This window comes from Eretmochelys imbricata, chromosome 19, assembly GCF_965152235.1.
Source record: "Eretmochelys imbricata isolate rEreImb1 chromosome 19, rEreImb1.hap1, whole genome shotgun sequence".
Classification (NCBI taxonomy): Eukaryota; Metazoa; Chordata; order Testudines; family Cheloniidae; genus Eretmochelys; species Eretmochelys imbricata.
The window spans coordinates 17,216,873-17,224,319 of NC_135590.1; the positions used below are offsets into that span (position 1 = coordinate 17,216,873).

The window sequence follows — 7,447 nt, forward strand, 5'->3', positions numbered from 1 at the left end:
TAGTGACAGGTTTCAGAGTAACAGCCGTGTTAGTCTGTATTCGCAAAAAGAAAAGGAGGACTTGGGGCACCTTAGAGACTAACCAATTTATTTGAGCATAAGCTTTCGTGAGCTATAGCTCACTTCATCGGATGCATACTGTGGAAAGTGTAGAAGATCTTTTTATATACACACAAAGCATGAAAAAATACCTCCTCCCACCCCACTCTCCTGCTGGTAATAGCTTATCTAAAGTGATCACTCTCCTTACAATGTGTATGATAATCAAGTTGGGCCATTTCCAGCACAAATCCAGGTTTTCTCACCCCCCCCGCCCCCCCACCACACACACAAACACACTCTCCTGCTGGTAATAGCTTATCTAAAGTGATCACTCTCCTTACAATGTGTATGATAATCAAGGTGGGCCATTTCCAGCACAAATCCAGGGTTTAACAAGAACGTCTGAGGGGTGGGGGGGGGTAGGAAAAAACAAGGGGAAATAGGTTACCTTGCATAATGACTTAGCCACTCCCAGTCTCTATTCAAGCCTAAGTTAATTGTATCAAATTTGCAAATGAATTGTCCAGTTTGACCAGTGTACATGGCAGAGGGGCATTGCTGGCACATGATGGCATATATCACATTGGTAGATGTGCAGGTGAACGAGCCTCTGATAGTGTGGCTGATGGTATTAGGCCCTGTGATGGTGTCCCCTGAATAGATATGTGGGCACAGTTGGCAACGGGCTTTGTTGCAAGGATAGGTTCCTGGGTTAGTGGTTCTGTTGTGTGGTATGTGTTTGCTGGTGAGTATTTGCTTCAGGTTGGGGGGCTATCTGTCTGCACATCCACCAATGTGATATATGCCATCATGTGCCAGCAATGCCCCTCTGCCATGTACATTGGTCAAACTGGACAATCTCTACGTAAAAGAATAAATGGACACAAATCAGATGTCAAGAATTGTAACATTCATAAACCAGTCGGAGAACACTTCAATCTCTCTGGTCACGCAGTTACAGACATGAAAGTTGTGATATTACAATAAAAAAACTTCAAATCCAGACTCCAGCAAGAAACTGTTGAATTGGAATTCATTTGCAAATTTGATACAATTATCTTAGGCTTGAATAGAGACTGGGAGTGGCTAAGTCATTATGCAAGGTAACCTATTTCCCCTTGTTTTTTCCTACCCCCCCCTCAGACATTCTTGTTAAACCCTGGATTTGTGCTGGAAATGGCCCAACTTGATTATCATACACATTGTAAGGAGAGTGATCACTTTAGATAAGTTATTACCAACAGGAGAGTGGGGTGGGAGGAGGTATTTTTTCATGCTTTGTGTGTATATAAAAAGATCTTCTACACTTTCCACAGTATGCATCCGATGAAGTGAGCTGTAGCTCACGAAAGCTTATGCTCAAATAAATTGGTTAGTCTCCAAGGTGCCACAAGTACTCCTTTTCTTTTTACAGATTAGTGAGGTTCTGTGAAAATCAAGTGACAGGTTTGTATTTGTGAGACCAGAAAGGCACCTATCATCAGTTCAGGATTGGGAGCCAGATTGGTAGCTGTCCTATGGCTCCTTTGCTTTGGCTATGCTGGAGCAGAAGGGTCATAAACCAGGTAACATCACAGCAGGGAGCCTCTGCCAGAGGGTTGAGCCAGTTCCCCCAGCTCTGTGCCTCCCCCTGGAGCAGGAAGTGCTCTGGGATGAGGGCAGATTAGGAGAGCCAGCTGTCCGCTGAGCGTCACGCATGGCCAGAGTGCTACGTAGTGGGCAGAGCACAACAGGGCAGCCCTGAGGGATCTGTACCTGCCCAGCGTCTTACATGGGCTGGCGGTGAGGTATCGCCTCTTGCACATCCCTGTGTGGCAAGATATAGAAAAATAAGATGCAGAATGACGCTGGGGAATTTGTGGACCTGTACGTGCCTCGTAAATGCTCTGCTAGCAACCGAATAATTGGTGCGAAGGGCCAGGCTTCCATTCAAATGAATATTTCTGAGGTTGACCAGGTCACAGGCAGAGCCAATGGCCAGTTCAAATGTATGCCATTTGTGGAGCAATTCGTAGGGTGGGTGAATCTGATGATTCTATTCTGCGTCTGGCAGAAAATGATGGGATTGTTTTCAAGAATTTCTAACCGGAGATGCTCTGCTATAGAACATTTTGTTGTAAAATAAACAGCGTAAACATTAAAAAAAAAAATCTTACATGGAGGCCCATCGGTCGTGCCACTCCTGGTTGGACCACATTTATTTATCACGCTGTCACCTTTCATGGGCCCACTCCTCCAGCAGCCGTCTGGCCCTGTTCTCGGATCACCATCTGGCGATCGTGGCGGCCTCTCTCAGTGTGGAGAGGTCGGGGCTGGCCTATTGGCACTTTAATAGCATCATACCTCTCATGTGACACTCCCACCGCTGGCAGGTTTTCCAGGACAAATGGGAGGGGGCGGGGAGAAGGGAGACACCAGTCACATACCATCTAGCCTGGGCAGAAGGGGTCCTGACTGGCAAAGCAAAGGGTGTGTGTACTAACCCCAGCTTGCCCATGGACTGCAGGGGACAGTCGTGTGTGCCATAACTCTTTGTAAGCAGGGCCCCAAATCCCCGCCTCAGGGCGGAAGCTATCTTTGTCCCATTTACAAATACCGCTCAGGGGGACAGTGCAGAAATGTGGAGATTTTATCCAAATGGCTAAATGCTCAGATTGAACAGATTTGAAGGCCAGAAGGGACCACTGGGATCATCTAGAGCACAGAGCACAGGCCAGTGACTCCTGCCACCAGCCTGTAACTTGTGGCTGAGCTGGAGAATGGCTTTTCCTGTCTTGCTATACGGATTCCGCGAGATGGAGAATCCCTGGCCCTTGGCTGGTAGATTGGTCAATGGTTACTTGCCCGGGCTGTTACATATTTGCACCTTACTTCCAGCCTGAGTTTATCTCTACCTGTGACACTTGTATGGCTCCATTACCTCATACTATCAGAGCATCTCACAAGCTGTAAAGCATTCATCCCCGCAGATAGGAAAGTGATGCACAGAAAGACTCAGTGACATAGACCAGTTTGGGGTGGAAGAGGGACCTGAACAAAGGTCGGTGACTAGAGGCTAATCCCCTCGATGAGACCACCCTTCCACAGCTAGCTCCAGTTTTGAGTCATGAATCTAGCATCAGCTTCCACCCATGGTCTTTATGGTGAGAGGCCTTCTGGAAACTTGGCCAAACCTGGAGAGAGTCGTGTGGCAGAAGCCCGAACTCAGTTTTCCATGGGGAAAGTTTACAGCTCCCAAGGCTGAATTCTGCTTTACATGCAGAACTCTGCTCAGCTTCAGCCACTGCCCTATAGAACTCCTGTAGCAGTCTTCCCAGAATCCCGCTCAGGCCCATGGGACTCAGGTACAAAACTGTCATCCAATCAGATCATAACTGTTGGACATCCTCATCTCAGAAAGTGGGGAGTCACAGCGGTTACCCTTTGAGTGACAGTTCCTCAACCAATCAGAATTCTGATTGAGTGAGGAAACTGCCACTCAAGGGACACCTGTTCATATCCAAACTCCAGAGCAACAGACTTCCCAGCCATAGTGTTTGATTGGCCAGAAATGCTCACATCACACTGAAGAAGGGAATTCTGGGTTAACTGGACTGTATAAAATTTCCCAGGATTTCAGTATGGTTTGGGTCAGGAGTATCATTTCAGAAAAATTTGGAGGAGCAAAGTTGTGTCACTACTATGTGGTTATATTACATTATATCCCGCAAAGTCAGGGGAGGGCCAAAAAGTGGAGCATGTAGACCTATGAAAACTTGAGAGGGGGAAAACAAAGGTTGAGGAGGTGGGCAACTGCCCCCCTAATGCCATTGCAAATGAAGTGCCTGGTTCTGGAAGAGAAGCTGTGGTTGACAGGCTTGCTTGGGGAGTGCTTTTAGGAGGCATGCGATGTTGCACTCCATATGTTTTGTGGAAATATGCTTATGAGTGTGAATATAATGTAACTGGAATATGCTTTATGCAAAAGATCTCTTGTAAGATATCATAATAAAGGTTATAAACTACTAAATATATTCCTCCTATTTGTATACATGTATCATTCTTGTATCTGAAGCTAGAAATATGAAGTGTAACTCTGAGGTCCTATTGTAATTATGCAAAGTGTGGGCCATTAATGGTGGGTTAGATTCTTGACAATTGGTTGTAAATGGTTTATTTACCTGCAAGCCTTCTTGTGTACCTGTGGACCAACCCAGGAAGAATGGAGACTAGGGGGTCTTACAGTGACATGTGACCATGTCACATGATTCTGGAATCCATCTTAATCCTTGTACTTTTCCATTCATGAGGTGGAGGTGGGAACAAGCTCAGACAAAAGATTCCTGCCTTGTGCCAGAGCTATAAAATGGGATGGAGCAGGAGAAAAGAGGCTGTCAGTCATGAGAAATCCCCTGCTTACCACCTAAAATGCCTGCTGGAACTAACAAGGACTGTACCAGGGAAAAGGATTGGGCCCAGACTAGGAAGGAGTCTAGTCTGTAAAAGAAGCTTATTGGAACATCTTTGAGCATGACATAGTACCTGTAATCAGTCTCTTAATGTATGAGGCTTAGACTTGCATGTTCTGTTTCATGTTGCTTTGTGACTTACTTTGTTCTGGCTGTTATTATTTGAAACCACTTAAATCCTACTTTTTATACTTAATAAAATCACTTTTGTTTATTAATAAACCCAGAGAAAGCGATTAATACCTGGGAGAACAAACAGCTGTGCATATCTCTCTATCAGTGATATAGAGGGTGAACAATTTACAAATTTACCCTGTATAAGCTTTATCCAGAGTAAAACAGATTTATTTGGGGTTTGGATCCCATTGGTTGCTGGGTGTCTGGGTGCTGGAGACAGGTAACCTGCTGAAGTGTTTTTAGTTAAAGTCTGCAGCTTTGGGGGCATGGCAGCAGCAGGCTAGCATGTCTGGCTCAACAAGGCAGGGTTCTGGAGTCCCAAGTTGGCAGGGAAATGGGCTCAGAGGTAATTTCAGCACATCAGGTGATAGTCCCAAGGGAATCTCTGTGACTGAACCCGTCACAAGGTACTTGGCTCATGTTGGGTGTGCTGTGAGTAGGGGTGGGAAGGAAGGACAGGAGAGGTTTTAGGGGTACATTTGTCTGTTTGTATTGGGCTGGACTAGCTGTGTTTGGGCATAAGTTCTACCTGGCCATCCTCTCAGTCAGAGTTCTGTTCCTAGCATCGCCTGCTCTAGAAGCCGGGAACCATTTCTCATTGAATTTTTCTGTGACTAAATGATTTAAAGGCTGCCCATTACTCTTGTGCCAAGGAGAAGCTGGGTCCTTTTCCCCAGGAGATGTGAGAGAGGACTTTATTACTCGTATCTTTTTCCTGGCTGATTTGGTTTTTCCATGAGAGGCTTTTTTATTTTCTTCTACCCGAAATCTTAAATGACCTAAGGCAGGGAGCCCCAAGTGTGGCTACTGTCCCTGTCCCCCGGAGCTGTCATTTTGTGTCTTCAGAAAGGGTTGTGGAGGGGTGATTGCCAATCCTTCATTTAAGCATTCAGTGCTGTGTCATGCCACTGAGGGGCCAATCTGCACAGCTCTCTAGTTCAGTGGGGCTGCTGAGCTGGAACAAGCTTTCGGATCCAATGACTCCCAATTAGTCCCAGACTTTGCCAGTACTGTGTAGGGTGGTAATGGTGGCCACTGCACACACCTGGCTTGATCAGTGCATCGCCAGATAACTCTGGCAGTGGGATCGGGCACTCTTTTACTTGCCTGCCTATGCAGGTGAGGGGGTGAGTGACTCACTGGGGGACACTGGTTGTTCAGACAGTGGGAGAGAGGGATTCCTGAGGACTAACACCCACATGTTTGGGAGCTGGATGCAGTACCCATTTTTGAGTCAGACTCCTGGCGCTCCTACCCTGCAATGGTTGAGACTGGAGCTGAGCGGGGAACACTTTTCCTGTCCTGTGAGAATGTGAGATTTCAAAAACTCTTTCTATCCCAGCTGGGAGGAAAAGCCCAGCTGAAATTTTTGCAAACCGAAAATAAAATTTAAAAAATGGATCCAGTCAATCAAATCTTTTGTTTTGATTTTGACATTTTTTTACTAGAAATTAAATTTCAGAACAATATAACTTCAAGCAAGAAAGTGGAACTTTTTTCATTCTGAATACATCAAACCGGGACACTTCAACAACCTCGAAACTTTTTTCCAAAACAGTGAGTTCAGCAACACCAAACCTTTTCCTGCAAACAGTTTTGGCTTTGATGAATTGGCATTTTCTGAAGAAAAAACATTTGTCAAAAAATTCCTGACCAGCTGTAGGTGGGACTCCCTATCTTCCCTACCAGTCCATGGGGATGGTCCCTTCTTGCACTTGCTTTTGGCTCTGTGACTTTGATGCTCCTGTGGGGCCTGTAGGGAAAGCCACTCCTTCCCCATGCATGCAGAGAGGGTCAGCTTTGGTTCCTAAAGCTGCTACAGACTTTGGAATCGCTGAGGTGCCATTATTGGGTGTGGTATATTGAAAACTGTGTTATAATTGTGATCAATCACTTTACATTCTCAGGAGTTTTCCTGGTCCTGCTTGCAGACAGCTGGCTCTGTAGGGAAGCAGGCAAGCAGAGTTAGTCAGCAGACAGATACCCCATCTTACTGTAGGCTGAGTTGTGCCTCACTGCTCTAGGGAGCAGCCTGCTTTGTCTCTCTCTGGTTTTGGGTTCTTGTGTGTTAAGGTTCTGAATTCTAAGGAATAAGTATTGTTATGTTGCAACCTTCTAGTAAGATGTCAAGTATCAGTATGGGGGGAGGGATAGCTCAGTGGTTTAAGCATTGGCCTGCTAAACCCAGGGTTGTGAGTTCAATCCTTGAGGGGGCCATTTGGGATCTGGGGCAAAAATTGGGGATTGGTCCTGGTTTGAGGAGGGGGTTGGACTAGATGGCCTCCTGAGGTCCCTTCCAACCCTGATATTCTATGATCAGAGGGGTAGCCATGTTAAAAGCGGCAAAGAGTCCTGTGGCACCTTATAGACTAACAGACATATTGGAGCATAAGCTTTCGTGGGTGAATACCCACTTCGTTGGATGCATCTGACGAAGTGGGTATTCACCCACAAAAGCTTATGCTCCAATACGTCTGTTAGTCTATAAGGTGCCACAGGACTCTTTGCCGCTTCTAGTAAGAGTATTTTATGTTTTTATCTAACCTGTCTGTGTGGGTGCCACATTGGCTTAAATGCCTTGAGGAGAGTTCACAGCCACCCCAAATGCTACCAGGTTCTGCTAAGGCTATACCTTCCACAACCAGCCCCATCACCATAATATATGACATACCCAAGCCGCCGAATTCCACAATTAGAGTTAAACCTGAACCTCCCCTCCTCAAATGTCTGTATGTATCTTTTGCTCTATCTGGACTATTGTGGGATAAAGTTTTCTGCCA

At 45.9% G+C, this 7,447-nt stretch overlaps 1 pseudogene; it reads left to right on the top strand.

Moving 5' to 3' along the window:
* Positions 1–1,842: 1,842 nt before the first annotated feature.
* On the top strand, positions 1,843–2,127 carry LOC144277310 (small ribosomal subunit protein eS21 pseudogene; annotated as a pseudogene).
* The last annotated feature ends 5,320 nt before the right edge of the window (positions 2,128–7,447 follow it).